Consider the following 18,443-nt stretch of genomic DNA (forward strand, 5'->3'; position numbering starts at 1 on the left):
ATCAGCTCCAAGAGAAGTACAGATGTGCAAGTTGTTTGCTCATTCCATATTTGAATCGCGCCATTGAGCTTCTGGATCAGTTTGACGACGCGGATTTGGAATACATCCCTCGCGAGCGCAATTTTGCGGCCAATGAGCTGGCTCAATTAGCTACAGGCATCACATTGAAATATGGGGTTCGCGAGCGCATTCTGAAAGTCGAACGCCGCACGTTGCCTTCGTGGCTTGCGCGGCTTGACCCGCCGGACGATCCGGTCGTCGCTGTCTAGGAGCCTATTGACGTTGATTGGCGAATTTCGTTGATCGATTACCTCAAGCAACCAGATCCTACTACAGACAGGAAGATATGTTTTCTTGCCTTAAACTATTTCCTCAGGGGCGACGAGTTGCGACGACGAGGGGAAGATGGCATAGACTTCCGATGTGTCTATGGCCGCGAAGCAAAGCGCTTAATGCACGAAGCCCATGCAGGAGTATGTGGCGCCCATCAAGCGGGCCCTAAGATGCGGTGGCTTATCCGCAGACATGGGTATTATTGGCCCAGCATTTTGAAGGACTGTATCACGTTCGCGAAAGGATGTCAAGAGTGCCAGGCACATGGTCCAGTGCAACACGTTCCCAACATCCCCATGCAGCCTATTATTAAGCCTTGGCCTGCACGAGGCTGGGCATTGGACTTGATTGGGATGATTCACCCTCATTCTTCTCTCCAACACAAGTTCATCATTGTGGCCACTGATTTCTTCACCAAATGGGTCGAGGCTGAGCCTTTGAAAGAGGCTTCCGGTGCCACTATTCGACAATTTATTTTTCAGAACATCATCTGCAGGTTTGGTATCCCTGAAGTGCTTGTCTCAGACAGGGGGGCAGCGTTCATGGGCGGTGAGGTAGAGAAGCTTGTCAACGACTTGGGCATCCAGTTTGTCCACAGTACACCATATTATGCCCAGTCCAACGGTCAAGCAGAGGCCAGTAACAAGATTATTATCACCATTATCAAAAAGATGCTGGTTGAAAACCCTCGCTTGTGGCACAACACGTTGTATGAGACACTTTGGGCTTATTGCACCTCCAAGAGGAACCCTACTGCTACAACACCCTATGCCCTAATGTTTGGTCATGACGCAGTTTTACCCTTAGAACTCAACGTTCAATCCTTGCGCGTCCAGGATCAGCATCACTTGATCGGCGAAGATTATGTCCAAGCGATGTGGCAAGAGCACGAAGACTTGAGCGAGCAGCGCTTAGCGGCTTTGGATAATTTAGTGATGGAAAAACAGCGTATCGCCCGTGCCTATGATAAGCGGACGCGTGGCCGCAGTTACAAGGAAGGTGACCTTGTTTGGAAAGCAGTTCTGCCCTTTGGCGAGAAATTGACCGGTCGCGGTAAATGGACTCCACGATGGGAAGGACCCTTTGTTGTTCACCGCATTCTGGAGCGCGGGGCTTTTCACCTCAAAGATTTGGACGGCGACATCCATCGTAATCCCATAAACGGGCGTTTCCTGAAGAAATATTACCCTAGTGTTTGGGAATATGAAGACCCTCCAGATCCTCCTTCTTCCCAGCCAGGGGGGCAACCATAGTCTTCCTTGGCTCCCATCATCCCTTCATATTCAGGCCTCTCCTGTGGCTTTTGTTTCATGGATTTGCTTCGCCTACGAATACTAGGGGGGCAACACTCTATACATTTATTTCAAATTCCTTGACAACATGTGTTAAGAATTATATGTAATGGCCTAAGCATGAGGCCTTATTTTATAACAGTTTTTTGAAATGAAGCAATACTCAGAAACTCTTTCATTCATAAAGTGGCTTTGCGGCCAGAAGCATTACAAATCGAGATAATTACATTTGCGGTTTACAAGGCCAAAAGTGGCTTAATAATCATAAGAGTTGCAGATCTACTGCAAATTCTGGATCTTGTGATCTTATGGTGACAAAGGGGGTGGCTGAGCTTTGGTCATGGATATTCTCCCTCTCTTCACCCACATCCGTCCTCTGATGTGAGTCGCAGCTACTCTCATTTGTACTGGAGGCAGAAGGAAGGAAATAATCCATCCCAAACCTTCTAGTGGCTTACCGTCCGGGATGGAGGGGGTCTTCCGAGAGAAAGTGACTCACAACCACATCTACCTCCAGGGGAATGACAAAAGTCTGACAGTCTGTCCCTAGAGGTAGGCTGCGGAAGAAGAACAGCAGGCCTCGAGTGGCCTTCCGCCCTTCTTCTGCCTGCTCCACGCGAGAAATCTGAGGAGAGGGATCCCTCAGAATCTGGTTCCGCCGCGTTAGGAGCGCCGCGTGTTCTTCAGCCTAATGGGAACCGGGGAACCCCATCCGGATTTCCAGAGACCAAAGACATGCGGATGGACCTGAGATTAGGCCATAAGACCTACCCAGGCATTGAGATTAAGCCATAAAACCTAAGGATTTGGGGTTGAGGCTGAAATCGTGAGGAGAGGATTTCAGAAACAAAAGGAAGAGAAGTAGGGTTTGTGAGGCTATTACTGGGGAAGCCATATTTGCTTGAGTGTTGATTCTCCAAAGTACAGGTATTTATAGGACCAGCTTCAGTGGCCTCAACCACGCGATGGGCAGTTGGAGGATTTTCAACGCCATCAATATGAGTATCGTTGGAATTGAATGCAAAGATCTCGGAAATGAGGATAATTGAAAACGCGTGGGAAGCGGGGCAATTTTCAAGGAGGTAACCGCTTTGTTCCGAGATTATCTTTTCGAACAGTTTCAAAAGCAATAAAGGCAAGTTAAATGCTAAACTGCCTGAAAAATTTGAACATATATTTGGGCCAAGCAATGTGGGCTAAATATTTAAATTATTAAAAATTATATTGTTCGTACAAATATGGGCCTGATACTGGAATACTAGAGGCCCAGAAGTCTTCGACCTGCATGGGTCAAGCGAAGAAAAAGCTCGTCCAGGCGAAAACTAGCGTCCGCGGCGGCTTGTGCGGCTTGTTGGGCAGCTATGCGAGCTTGGGCCAGTTCTTGGGACAGCATCTCGAAAGCAGCAAGGGGTTGTTCTAATTGAGGCTCCGCATGGGCGAGCCTAGCAGTGACATCAGTCAACCGGGCCTGAAGGGCTTGAATCTGGGACCTCAGATGGTTCCTCTCGAGCGTCAGATCCCTAATGAGGTCAGCTTGATCACCCAAGAAATCACGCGCAGTGTCCGTTTGACGAGTAAGGGTTTGGTAGTGTGTTTCGGTCTGCCTGGCTTGAGCGCTCACGACCGCCCTCTCATTGAGCCCTTGCGGGAGTTGCTGTAGTAGTTGGTCAACCTCTTGAAATTGATCTTCAGAGACAGCACTCTCAGATACTCCAAAACTCTCGTGGGCGCACCAGGGATTAGAATATCAGGGCCCAAGAGGCGACGAAGGCCTTCCCTTGCATCATCTACAACCCCAGGTGGGGTCACTTCAAGCACACGAGCTAACCGTTCTAAGGTGGACGGAGTAGGTTGCTCAGCGATAGGGGCCTCAAGAGGCTCCGCGACAGGTATTGCTTCCGGCACTGGTTCAGGAAGTGCTCCTATTTCCTCGACTTGGGGGCATGAGGAGCAGGATCTTCACCAACCACATTGGGAACAGGTTCAGTAGGAACCTCATCCGCTACCGCTTCTACATTTGGACCCTAGAAAGAAACATCTTCAAAATGACCAAGTCAAGGGTAAAGATAAAACTTTTGGTTAAAAGAAGTACCTCTTCAACTGGTAGCTCGCGAGAATCTGCTGTTGGGACTGGGGCAGTCTCACCAGAGGTTGGACCCGAGTCGGGCACTGCTGATTCCAGAAGGAGAATTGATTACTTACAGGGAGTGTGGAGAAGCGGCAACCTTTCTTCAAACTCAAGCGAGCTGTCATCTATGACTTGTGCCGGGACTACAACCAACTGCATGTTGCTTGCAGCATTGGTTGCAGAGAGAGAGTCACCATGGGTTTCTTGGGCTGGCGTGCCAGATACACCCTCGCCGGCAGCAGAGGAGCCTTCCCCAACTTGCCTCGAAAACCTACGACGAACCTGAAGCAGAGAACGTTATCATACATGGCAAACCAAAGTGTCAATGCTCACTTTAAAGAGGAATATTACCAGTCGATCAGCGACTGGTCCATCCGTTGCCCAAGGACCGGTCCAGAATTCAGCGCGACTACGTTTGCGTGCTAAAGCAGCAGCAATCTAGCAAACAAAGCCAAATTAGAATTTGGGAAGGCTGCCAAAATATACGTGCTAAGAAGAGAATCCTTACGGTTTGAGGATCATCATCATCAGAGGAAGAGTCCTCTACTTCAGGCTTGCTCAGCTTTGCTTTCTGTTTAGCGGCCGAGCCAGTGGTCGGAAGAACACCCGCTGCGCGATTGCTTGAAGGCGGTGCGCGCCCCTGCTATGAACTTTGAGTTAAGAGTTTGAAGGTGAGAGTGATCAAGGAAACAACGAATATGCTAAAAAATTACCTCTGGAGGATGCTCGCGAATTACAATTCCAGCCTGAATCAAGCGTGGGGCTCGCGCGGGTCGCGGAGCCGGTTCAGGTGGTGGAGGCCTTTCTTCATTTTCATGGAAGCGAGCAAGTTCTTCAGTATCGACATCGTAAGGATATCTCAGTTCTTCGAAGATGGCCGCGAAGAGTTCGTCATCTCTTTGCCTCCAGCAGTTAACAGAGACTTCCTTCCACCATTGATCATAATCTTCAGCGGTCCCATCCACGGGGACAATATTATCCGCCCAGCCAGGGAGATCGACCAGTGCATGCATGCTTTGTGCGGGCGGAGGTCCAGTTAAGGGGCCAATTCGGCGCCAAGAAGTGTTGTAATTCCAGGCATCATAGAGGGGAAATGGCACCAATTGGATAAGACCAAACTGGCGAGCAAAATGGTTGGGAGCATAAAGCTCATAGGTGAGTTCGTCAACAGCGAGCCTAATGTCTGAACAAGAGATTGCGCGGCGAAAGGCCAAGCGCGCGCGATCGCTATAATTAGGTGCCCCAAGAAGGAACCCATTTTCAAGAGGAGCGGGGAATCTCCTATTAAGTACTAGATCACAGTAGGGCATTTCGTGCAAGAGGTACAAGTATGAGAAACACTCAGAATATGGTGGAGATATGTACCTCTCATCGCGACAAAACCATTGACCGAGAAGGGCATCAGTGGGTGGTAGCAGAGGAATGTCGTCGCGGCGGAAGAATGGAAAGTAGGAGGTAATCCAGAAGTCAAGAATCCAAAAGGGGCCAGAAATGCTAGTCTCAAAAGGATGCATTGTGGCCTGGTATAAAGTGCGGTAGAGGGCACCCAACACTGGTTGTCCTAACCCCACGCGGCGACCGTTGTAGAGGGTCGTTGCTAGAAGAGTCCAAGCGCCAGTGGGCTTACAGGCAGAAGTACAAAAAATGAACTTACAGAGCCAAAACTCCAGAAAAGCAATACTACCAGTCGCATTGCGCTCTTTGCGATAGTAGGTCACCCATCGCGGATAGGAGCCGCTATGAGCGCTGCGACCAGTTTGGGCCATGGTTGATGTGAAGATATCAGAATCGAATTGGCCGTGCAGGTAGGGCTCGCCATCGATGGGCAATCCAGTAATGGTGAGGATATCCAACAATGTTATGCTCATTTGGCCAAATCGAAAATCAAAAGTATTGGTAGCAGTATGCCAAAAGCAAAGGAAGGCAGCGAGTGGTGAGCGATTCCCACTGCGAGGAAGGCGAAAGCATAAATCGATAGTGTGGGTTATACCTGCCATATCCCAGCGAGCCAAATCTCGTGCTCTTACTTCACGGTACCAGGAAAGCTCATCTGGGCTAATGAAGGACGGCCAATGCCCTATTTTTTCCCGATGATTCTGCGCACCCCAACTGTTGAAATCTGCGGGGGTCCTCCGGAGGACTTGAATGGGTCGACGAATGGGCAGGCTATAGAGGACGATGGCATCATCGGGAATGGAGTCTCGCGGTGTCGGACCCAGTCCGACGTGATGATTTGAAAGCCTGAGAAGCAGAGGTCTCTGGACGGAGGTGTGGGCGCGACAGCGGGCACCGATGTTGACTCCCCAGGTACGAGTGATGTTATCAGTGAGTTGTTCTTCCTGATCGATGATCACTTTCTTTGGGGGAGCCATTTCTGGGTTTCTGCAAAGTGGGTATGGAGCAAGAGTTTTTCTGGGTTTAAGAGACTGGAAGGGTTTCTGATGTGACAGGCCTAGAGTGGCTGCGGTATTTAAATAAAAGATTTTGTGAGGGAAACGATGCGATGAAAAGACGTTTTGCCAAGCGAATAGACGCAACCTTCATTAATTACATAGTTTCGATCATCAGACATGTCGTTTTAGTCCCCTTCAATCAGTTACATTTTCTTGGGCCTGATATCGGGGCCTGGGGGGCAATGTTTGAGCCCAAAAGTAATTTTGGCAAGATCCTTTAGTGGATTTAGCACAGCGGGCCGATACCTGCGGCCCAAAAATAAGCCTACTCGGGTTTGGGTTATAGCTTCACCCATTCCGTGATCCATGAGGAAAACGAAGCCTTATTGGAATCGGGTAGCGGGGTTTGAATAGGAAACTTCAATCAAGATCCCTTCTATGACAAGGAACAGTCGAAACCCTAGGTATATATACCAGGTTTCAAGGACGAATAAAAATACCTCTCTCAAATCAATCAATCCCAGCGATTACAAAGCCTCCCCGGAGCAAACCTTCAACCTTGTTGAAACCCGGTGACAGCACGCTAGTCCTAGTCTCTCCAAGAGCCGACTGTCAGCATCACCAGATCAACCCGGCGACGGTACTTCCAGTCCTAGTCTCCCCAGGAGCCGACTGCGAGCGCAACCGCCATCGTTACTACCAGCGAAGCAAGGGTAACGCCCTCGCAACCCAGCGAAGCTAAAGTCACGCTTTAGTGCAACCCGTGCTTTCTCCAAACTTCCCAGTGATTGCTCTGCTTAGTCTGCAATACTAAGTATCGATTCGGTGACGCGAATAGATCACACCCAAAGTCCTTATCCGTAAGGCAGAAAGTCCTTTCCCGGAAGGCTAGAGAAGAACCTTGTGGCGAGGTTGGTGCTCTCCTCGTCCACAAACGCTTGAAGAAGAAGTCAGGTCAAGGGACTACCCCGACGACTGCACCCCACGGTGCTGGCACGCCTGCGCACACGCTCAAAAGAGACAGTTTGCAAGCCAACTGGTTTTTGCGCCAAACAAGAGTCACTGTTCTCATAGAAGATGAGACCGATCAAGCACATGCAGTCTTAATGGGGAAAGAAGCAGAATAAATTTTCCGAATCTCATGCGAGGACTTGATTATCAAGAAAAACTGCAAAAACCAAAAGGATTATACCACAAAAAATTCTGCAATTAGAAGGAGAGATCAAATTGCTGCAATTGAAGCCAGGAATAACATGAGATTTCCTTATAAAGGGAGTATATGCAGATGTTCACAAGTCCACACCAACCCAAGATAGCGAACCAACAACTTCCACGCCAAATCCTGTTAAGCTTGGGAAGAAGAGGAAGGAATTGTTTAAACCAGAACGAAGCAAGAACCTGAGAAGAAGGCAAAGTTTTAAAATCTTTCCTTCAATTCTAATTTAAGGATTATTCTCATTGTGTGCAGTCTCTTTTCCACTTAGTTTTTGCATTTTATCTACTCTGTCCATTCAATTTAACCGTCACTTAGTTAATGAGCCAATCTTTTAAATATAACCTTCATGTGCTCTGTATATTCCAGTGACAACCTTGAAGATGAAGCAACCCCATGAGACGAGCACAAATACATTTGTTCAATCTGACACTGATGACCTAACCTAGCCACTTCGGCTGTGGTGATGATCATTCTCTACGTTTTTTGTTATGCTAATGGTCCTTGAAAAACAATGTCATGTTGTGTACATATGACTAATGGTTGTCAGGACCATTCATTATGTTTTTTGTAATGCTAATGGTCCCTGAAAAACAATCAATCAAAACAACAGACATTTTGTGCATTGATCAGTAGAGAGCTTTTTCGCTATTTTTTTTTTTGTTTTCTCATTTGGTTATTTTGCAACAATACACCAGTTATTATCACAATTAAAAGACTCACAGCATCACGCGCTTCTTTCTAACTAGTCTAATCGAAAGACCCCCTCTTTCAATCTTTGATTATCACTCACCTCCCTCCCATTCTCCATCAACAACGGTATCAATCTCCCTCAACCAGACCCAATTCACCAATCACCGACCCACTTCCTTATATCCCATAAATTCTCGACTCAATTTCTCCTAACAATCTCCAAATAAATGTTTTCACTTTGGGTGGAACATTTCTCAATTTCAAGTAATCTGGGGTTCACATCCAAAACCAATTGGCAATCAACCAGACCCAATTAGCCATCACCAATCACCCACTTCCTTATATCCCATAAATTCTCAACTCAATTTCTCCTAACAATCTCCAAATAAGTGTTTTCACTTTGGGTGGAACATTTCTCAATTTCTCGTAACAATCTCCAAATAAATGGACTCAATTTCTCCTAACAATCTCCAAATAAATGTTTTATAATAAAGTAATCTGGGGTTCACATCCAAAACCAATTGGCAATGGATGGAGTGGCCCAAACACTTATAAACCCATAAGCAAAGTTATATTTTTCCAATGCGAGAGTTATATTTTATCACATTCTCAACAAGAAATGTATTAGTTTCTTGTAATTATGTGCATATCTCTCACAAAAGTATGCAAAGGGGTAATCACATTTCGTTTCAGTTCTGCTGGTCCCTTCTTGGCCCGGTGGCCTTTGCTTTATTTGTGAATATCGACTACTGGTCCAAGGATCGACGGCATCACCAAACAACAAGGACCAAAACATTTCGTTTCGGTTCTTCTTTTCCATTCCTTTTATACAGCGCTAATCACAACCTATCAAGCAATGAGATTCTAAAATTTTGGACTTGGCCAGTATAGTAACAATTTGGAAAATTGAAGCCAGGAAAGTATGCAAAGGGAATGAGCAGAAGCAGAGCGGTGACGTTCCTGTAAACTGAGAGAACAGGCTTGCTTACTTTCATGTGAAGCATACTTCTGCAAATGATATGTACCCCTCATAGATGAACTGCAGGACAGTTAAAGCCATGTGAATTTCACTCTTTTCAGGCACCATACACAATATTGTCTTATCAGCTCCACTTGATGATAAATCAGCCATTGCAGCAGCTATTCTAAACTGTGGTAAGTTACTGTATAGGAGGAATCATATAGAGCTATTTAATTTATTTATAGTGCGAGCTTCTACCATGTTCTGAATTCTTTACACTATTAAACCTCACTCTATTGGCATACACCGGAAAATGATTACAGTTCATTCGATTTTTAATCAGGACATATAGGACACACATTACACATTATTCCAATTCCATGAGACCAAATATTCACACATAATTCCATGGGATTGAGCTCTTTACAACATAGCTTATGATAGGATTGTTTCAAGAGAGTACTTGTTCTTTCCATGTGCCAATATTTTGCCTGATATGAAATATCGCCAATTCGCGATCGTGTGAGTGAGCACAGATTTTTCACTGAAGAGTTTTATTTGCCGTTCTACATGATGCTAATGAACAAACAAAAGCACCCTACAATTCATTGTAAATCAAGTCAAATTTAAACAATTGCTTGTACAATTGCTGTACATGACATCGACATCCCAACTTATATGTGCCCCTCAATATATCAATGGTATTGATACGGATCCAAACAAAAATAAATGATAACACCAGTTTTTTCACCTGGAGTTAAAATAATAACAAATTACCAGTAAGGTCAATTATGAAGAATTTACACCAACACCATAGTAGTACGCCAAATTGTAATGCATGTAAGCTACAGATACTTGATACATTGGCTTTGGATAAACTTGCGAAGCTTTACATCTGGATCAGCTTAATTGTCTACAAACTGAACATTTGAGAAAATGCAGCTTATTTATTTTATTTGAACCAAAGACAAATACATAGACAACAGAACACAATACATTTGCTGAATTATTTTGAAGAGGTAGGGAGCAATGATTTGACGAGAGAGAAGATTCTTTCTTCTTCAGAATAATATTTGATCTGATTATCAATGTTGAATGGCACTGGTGAACTTTCCCTTCCTAAACTTGCTCTCTTTTCTTTTTGCCCACACCACCAGGTACAGTCCTGCTATGATCAACACTGCTCCAATAATGCTGGATATTTATAGAACAAAAACTAATTAATCAGCGAAAATATATACCAGTCAAGAATATAATTAAATTTAGTGGTTCAGAAGATAAAACTGAAAACCTACCCTCCCAAGAAGAATTGTTCACCCAGAATGACCGAGTCCATTATAGCTACGAGGAACGTCTGTAGCGGCAGATACACTGAAACAAACATTGGTCCTCCCTTGTCAATCACTCATAGCTATATTGCATAAAACATTGCTGAAGCCACCACACCCTCATTTTTCAACCACACCAAAATTAAGATTAAAAAAAAAAAAAAAAAAAAAAATCTTACTTCACTCTACCCTTATGTGTGACATATTTCCAATTGGCCATTTGTACCAAGTTTTGTTGCAGCTTAATGGGCTTTCCCTTATGGGCTACTCATTTGGGTTTAGCCTTTTAGGGCTTTCCGGGTGGATTCATCACAAATGCGTATGCAAATTTTTGTTCTCTCTCATTCGCAACCCCTTCCTTTGCCAAACTCCACCGACTCAAGTACCCTAACAAGCGCGCTAACCTCTTTTTCGCCGTACCGTACAACGAACCAACAGCCACAAATCAAAACTTTGTCCATGTAAAGATCAACGATGAAGGCGAGTCAACAGTACCGACCCAGCTCTTAAGCCTTCCGACATCTAGGTGTCCATCTGTTTTTGGCTTTCAAAATATGTAATGTCAAGTTGTCAACGGCTTGATACTTACAGCGGAAGAATTACAGTTTTTGCGGCGTCAAAAACTTGTTTAGTTAATCCAAGCACAAGAAAACCAGGTGTTTTACTTTCCCATGGCGCTGTAACATACCACCTCGGCTTCAGGTACACTTGAAAACGAATTTAAGGTTCTCCGAGTAAATGGAGTGGTACATTCAGTTTCAAGATTTTCACTCTGGTTACGAGTTATGGAGGGAGATGAAAAGAGTTAGATCTAGCTCCGATCCCTTTCAAATCACGCTTCTATTTTTCTAGAAAAATAGAACTGTGTGCCCAAATGGAGGCATACATTTGAAGCATGAGAATGAGAATATCATAGTGGTATTTGAGGTTGGAGAAGAGAGATTCAGAGTGATCCCACTTCCGGGAGAACTCGATCGAAATACTTGCAAGTGACAATTATTCTTTGAACAAAGACATAACTGAAGTGAGTGGATGTGTCGTTGTATTTCAGCCTTTGGAGGACTACAATAATCATGTTTGGGTTAAGAACATCATCAAGTTTCCCTGTACTTTCGACAATGTAGGAAGCAAGTGATTCACTTTGGTACGATCCACACTTTTGTGCAGTGGCGAATCTAGGATTTGAATTTGGGGTGGGCTACATATTCAAGTGTCTTCTTTTGGGCGAAGGCCAAAAAGTTTTTCGGTACAACTATGCACAAATGCAAGAAATATCATTCTGTATTGTCGTTGACGGAGACCGGGAGGCGAGAGTATTTGGAAGAGAACAAGCAGTGGTTTAATGGCTATGATAACGAGAGTGAGAAACCTGAGTGAAGAAGAAAATGAGGACTCAATCGCTGATTAGTGATGAAAATGACGGAGAAGAGACAATGAAAATGATGGAGAGGAGACTGAAAACCTATTCCTAATTATTTTCAGGTGGGCTTTAATATCAAGACGACAACATTTTGTTGACACTATATATAGAAATTTTTTTTTCTCCAAAATTTTCGGGCGGGCGTATGTAGATCCGCCAGTGCTTTTGTGTAGATATCACTGGAGATGGTTTCTACCTGTACTAAGGCTTCGTTTGGTTCACCAAAAGGAAAGTAATTCCTTTATCTTTCCCATGGGAAGGGAAATGAAATTTCTCAACAACTTTTCATTCCGATGTTTGGTGATTTAAGGAAAGTTATCAGGAAAGTTGTTAAAAAAAATTGTAAATAATGTAATAAAATAATATGTTGTGAGTAATAATGCAAGGAAAGAAGGAGGGAAAATGATTCATTTGGGGTTTGGAATGAACCATTTTCCCCCTTATTTTCCCTTTCCTTCAGGAAATGATTTCCATTCCTTTTGCATCCCAGAAGCAGGAAATGAACAAGTTTCCTTTCCTGATGATTACTTTCCGCAAACCAAAAGTGGCCTTATAGGAAGAATTGAAAATTAAAGAACAGTGAAATCGCCTTGCCGTAAGCTACTAAGCTAGCGGTTCATGGGACACACTAATGAATGCATATCAGAAAGAATTAAAAGGAAGGAATTAAAATATAATAAATACTCTCCAAGTTATAGCTAAGAAGGTAAAAAGTATCGTCGCATTTTTTATTTTTTTTTGGAACATTTTGGTATGTGTTTCTATTGTGACCTCCAAATCTGCTCAGTTGACCTCACTCTATTATGAATTATTAAATAGCATATAGAACCTCTTATAAAATGACTATTAATTAAGGACAATTATTATACAAAAAAAAATATTATATTTAATTTCTCTAAACTTTCCAATTCAATAATATTATATTGCATTCTTTATTATTTTCCTTATCTATTTTTATTTTTCAATTTCACTACATACTCATTAAGGCATTTATATATATTTAATAAGAATTAAAACTATAATCAAGATCATGTGACATAAAAATTTGTATCATCATATATGTTGAACACATATTGGTGAAGGATAACAAAAGAAATCACATTATGACCTAAATTTTAGTATGTTGAAATTGTTTTGTACCTAGTTGGTTAATTGGTAGTACTGATCGAATTTTTCCACAAAGTTTTTTAATGGACAATGTCTTAATGAGGTCACTCTTAATAACTGGAAATAGAAGAATCAAAAGGGGAGCAATTGTTTAATTTGGAATGATATCACCTGTCCCTAAATTGTTTGTCCCAATTCTGTCCCACGAATAAAATTTTTGACACCTAATCACTAATACTAGACTCAAAACACACCCTATAGGTGTGGATAATTACGTGGGAAGTTATTCCACAGAATGTGAAGAAAACTGCTGGAACATATTTCGTTTTTAATTTTTGAAATTTTTTTTTTGTTAAATTTCTTTTGTTTTTCTTTTATTTGTGAACTGACCATTTTGTCTTTCTCAAATATTTCAGTTCAAATGTTTTTTAATATTTGAGAGATATTTTGGTAAAAATTTTCTGTTTTGACTGACAAACTCACTTCTCTTAATAATAGTGTTAATGCTCAAAGTCTGGCGGTAGCCAAACCTCCGTTTAACGCAGGTCCGGTGGGCGGACCGCTACTCTGTATACTTGATGATCTTCGCTGGCTACCAAATGAAAGACAGGGCGTCAGAGGGAGACCGCGTTGGGCGGTCTTCACTTCTCCGATGTCTAAGTCAGTTGATACATATAGGCAGCACAATAATAAATGAGTAGTTAATGCGTAATTTAATGAAGAGAGAAGAGGACCTTTTATAGGTGAGGAGAGGTCCGATCTTCTCCTTGTTTTCGATGTGGGACTGAAGTGCTTCAGTTCCCAGTTTCAATAGCTTCTGATGCCGTCTTGGCACAGCGCGTGGCGGCGCGTCAGCGGTGATCCCGGGGTAATCTTGTGCTCAGGCCGTAGCCCGCCTGGCTGCCTATCCGTGGGTCACTCCTTTGACGGTAGTTGGTACCTCTGGCGGTACAATGAGCGTGGCTTATTATAGCTAATTATGCTTTGCAAATGTACATGTAGGTACAAATAGTCTTTCTCAAATATTTCAGTTCAAATGTTTTTTAATATTTGAGGGATATTTTGGTAAAAATTTTCTGTTTTGACTGACAAACTCACTTCTCTTAATAATAGTATAGATAACAGCCCACTTAGGACATCTCCAACAGAGTAGCTAAACTCAATTTTTAGCTATATATAACTATTTCTAATGCAAAATTCAGCTCCAACAGACTAGTTATAGGTAAGTTAAATTTAACTATAGCTAAAATAGTTAGCTATATTTAGCTAGAGTATCCTACATAGCTAAAGCAAAAGTTATATTTCTCTCTCTTTTTTTGTCCACATGTCAGTTTATGATTTGGTAAAATATAGTTATTATTTATAAATAGCTTCTATTGCTGGAGCAACATTACTAAATCAATAGCTATATTTCACAACTTTAGCTAAATTTAACTAAAAAACAATTTCTACTGTTGGAGATGCTCTAACTCTGTTAACAATAAAATAAAAACACGCCCCTAGCGCTCTGCTAGGGTTTGTGGAGCGGCGCGTCTCTTGGCCGTCGCATCCTAAACCTACTCCATTCATGGAGATAATTTCAGGCCTCGGTCTCTGTGTGTTGGCTTTTGCTGTTCTCGATGGCAGAGCGGAGTTTGAGGAGAGTTTTGGCGTTGGTGTGGTCCTGCCGGCGAGTCAAAGGACTTTTGGATCGGCGAAGGAGGGTGGCGGTGGTTGTTGGAAGGAGTGGGATCCGGGTAGAAGGTTGATCCCTTTCTCTCACGGTGGTCCTAGCGGGTCAGATCATCCCTGCGCTGATGGCACGATGAGTAGGCTGTGGTCGAGTAGATTGGGAGCTTTCTTTCTCCGATCGGATCTTCTGAGACTGCTGCAACAGGTTTGTGGGGCGGCGGTTGAGGGGAATTTCGTTGTCTTCAAGGCAAGCAGTGACCGCCGGCGTAGGCGCAGTGGGCGTGGCGGTGTAGGTGATTGTTCATGTATGGTACGGGCGCGTTCATTCGATGGGTCGACGATTGGTAGTGCAGGCGACCTCTTCTGGCCGGTTGACTCCCGATCGTGTGGCAGCATGGCGGACACTCAGTGCGTCACCGGCGGCAGGGACAAAGGTCGAGATGCAGTGTGTGACGGCGCTGGTTTTCTGGTGGATGGTGTCAGGATCCGGATCTCGGATCCGGGTAGAGGTTGGTATTGGCCTGCGGCCCACTATCTTTGGTGGGCTTGTTATGGTTCGCTAGAATGGATTTGGGCTCCTTTGATTTACTATTGGATCCAGGACCCAATTCTATGGTATTTGTTCGTGAAAGATCGTCTGCCAACATGGCCATGTTCTGACACCCTTGGCCGACTTCGATCTTTAGGTGGGAGAGTGCCTTCATTCCGACGCCAAGTTGATTTTTGTCAATTTGTGCGTTGGAGTTCGATGGGTAGTCAAACCACCGACTACTCAATTCACTACACGGCTGCAATCCGTAGTGTAAAATCAGCGCTGCGTCTCGACGTTGCTGCTCCTTGCATTTTTAAGTTTTTATATTTCAGATGTATTTTCTTTTTCGTACTGTTTCTTGATGTCTTTTGGCATCGTATCGTTGTAATTTTTCGATTTCAATAAATTACTGACCTCCTTCGATTAAAAAAAAAACAATAAAATAAAAACACATAATAAACTTTTTCTCTTCCTTCATTCAGATCGATATTCGATAGAGCCCAGAAGAAAAAGTTTCAAATCTAAATCATCTGATTCAATGTCATTCCCACTTTATAATGATATGCGAGATCAAGACGGGGATGAAATGGGCTTATCTCCCTTCCAATTTCCTCTTTTACTACTTTTGTATCCTTATGTCCTGATTTGGGTTCAATTGAACCAAGGAGTTTATACATCTCCCTAGCCAGGTTTGGAGATCTATCGATCCCCAATCCAAATGGGACATTTCCCCAAATTTTCAATCTTCTACAATGATTGAAGCCTCAATACGGGTTGGGCAGGTCTTCGACCGGGTGAACAGGCATGATGACGAGTTCAGGTTCTGATTTTAGAACTTTGGTGCTTCTTCTGGAACCAAAGGAGTTAAATACTCTGGTCATTGTGAGAAAGAAAAAGGAAGAGACTTTGGGTCAGTGGAGAACTTTTTGGTTTTGGAACATTTTTGTTTGATTGAAGGAAGCCATAATTGTGATGATGAAGTTTTGGAGAGTAAAAGAATAGGGAGTCCTGCACAGAGATTAGAGATAGAAAGAAATAGGGCCAATTTTGATGGGACTGGAATTTGGAAGATGGGTTGTTGGAGGAGAGAATATGATCAGAAGGTGAGAAGGTGAGGACTACGAACCACCGAACCAGAACTAAGTTTAATTATTTGTTATTTTTAAATTAAAAATATTACAAGTTAACAGTGTTAAGTTACTGTTAGTGAAGTGATTAGGTGTCAAATTTTTATTCGGGGGACAGAATTGGAATAGAGAGTTTAGGGACAGATGATTTCATCCCGTTTAATTTGACACAGTAGGTAATGCTAAAATTGATAAGGCTACAAACTCTAAAATTAATGATTTCTATGTATAGTTATTGGGAAAATTTTGCAAACAGTACATCAAGTAAAGGCCACTAATAATTCTTATACATAAAGTTCCAAACCGAGCATTTCGGTACACGAAATCTAAAGTGCTACCCACTATCCGTGCACACCATTAATGACGCCGTTAACTCTTATGTAATAATTCATTTATCAAAGGGTAATTTAGTATTCTCTCACTCTGCCTTTTTTTTGGTCTAAAAGAAAAAAACAGATCTCTCTCTCTCTCTCTCTCCCCACATACCCAAACCCAGAAAGCTCTCTATGACCCCGGCGACCACCACATCTCCTCCACCTTCCAAATCCACACCCACCAAACTCGTCCGCATCTCCTCCACCTCGTAGCTCTGAAATTCTCCAAAACCTTGCTTCGGCGACGAGAGATTGGGAAGGTCGTCTTCTTGACGAACAACCTTCTCGTCCTTGGGAATGTAATTGAGTAATTGGTTCTTCTCGGCCGGGTTGGAAATTAGGGTTAGGGCGAGGCAGAAGAGAGGGTGGTGTAGTGGGTCTTCAAGACGGTGGCGACGTCTCTCTGCAATTCGTCTAGTCTTTGCTTCAGGTACTGTTCATCTTCGAAATCCATCGTATTTGAGTTGGACTGGTTCCTGTGTGTGAATGATTGGTTTTGATGATGAAGAAGGAAAGTTCAGAAGCAGATAAATTGCGAGGTGGTAACTTCACCGGATTCTGATATGGAACAATCAAAATCTGCTCCTCGAATAGCTGCTCCACGACTGAATGCTCTTAAACCTGTAACAGTTAGAAGAAAGATTCAATTGGAATTGGGGTTTCGAATGATGAGCTGCGAGATGGATTACGATCTAGCAGTCGATTACGGCGCATAGAGGCCGGGAAGCAGTGACTAAGCCATTGGCGAGGTGGCGGTCGAGGTCTTGGGCGGCTTGGTGGCGGAGCAAGTCGGGTTCGGGTCCGGGAGGACCGGAAGTGGCGGTGAGAACCCGGAGTTGTTGTTGAACACCGGGTTTTTTGTAATTTAGATCTTGGATTTGTTAATTCTTCTGTGTTTCTGCTTTCCCAATTTTGGGAATTTTTTAGGGTTCCACATGGTGATGTCTGTGAGTAATTCAGTTTTCTGGGTTTCATTGTTAGAAATTATTAATTAACGAAATTTTGTTGCTTAATGGAACAATTGTGTTTGAGGGTTTAAGAGTTTAGTTTAGGTTGCTGTTGAAACCCAATTTTCTTTATTTTGGGTTCTTTGCAGAACCTGAAACAATCGTTGTAGGAATTCAATTTTAAGAATGTTCAAAGTACAATTGGAATTGCAGAGGTGATCGGGATTGGGAGGGGGGAAGAGAGATGGGTGCCCATAGTGAGAGAGAGAGAGAGAGTGTAATGTCTCGTATCTCAATTTACTCGTTTACTAGTCATTCGGACGGTAAACGACACTTACTCTCAGTTTTTACTTTGTTTCGATACTTTTAGTGGCCCTAAAAGTTGACTTTTTGTTCGGGTCAAAATTTGAGAAAATTTTCTTCATGAAAGTCGTAGAGGACGTTAAACCGAGCGCTTGCATATGTGGTACGTAAAAATCGGAGTTCGTATGCGAAAGTTATAAGCAAAAATGTGAAAGTTACTGTTCACGGTAAGTAGTATATATTTGAATTTTTCACTGTGACCGGTAACTTTTTCTTTTCTCCTTCTCTTCCCCCGCGTGTTCTCTCTCTCGTCCCCGAGCTCTTGCTCTCTCTCTCTCTCACCTCTGCAACTCCGGCTCTCTCTCTGCTCCGACCACCAGATGACGTGAAACGAAGCTTCACCGACGCGTCTCCTCCTCCTCATCACGCTAGTGGTCGTCGGTCGTCACGCCGTGGTCGGAAAGGGAAGAACCGAGGTCGTGAAGTTTACTGTAGCAGTTTGGGTTTAGTCGATTTCCGGCGATTCCGGCCATCTCCAGCCACCAAACCGGCGTCGAAAGTTCGGTTTTTGACATAGATCATTTCCCCTAAGGTCTTTCATTCCAATTTGCAGTGTAGAGG

The sequence above is a fragment of the Rosa rugosa genome, chromosome 1 (assembly GCF_958449725.1).
Source record: "Rosa rugosa chromosome 1, drRosRugo1.1, whole genome shotgun sequence".
Classification (NCBI taxonomy): Eukaryota; Viridiplantae; Streptophyta; class Magnoliopsida; order Rosales; family Rosaceae; genus Rosa; species Rosa rugosa.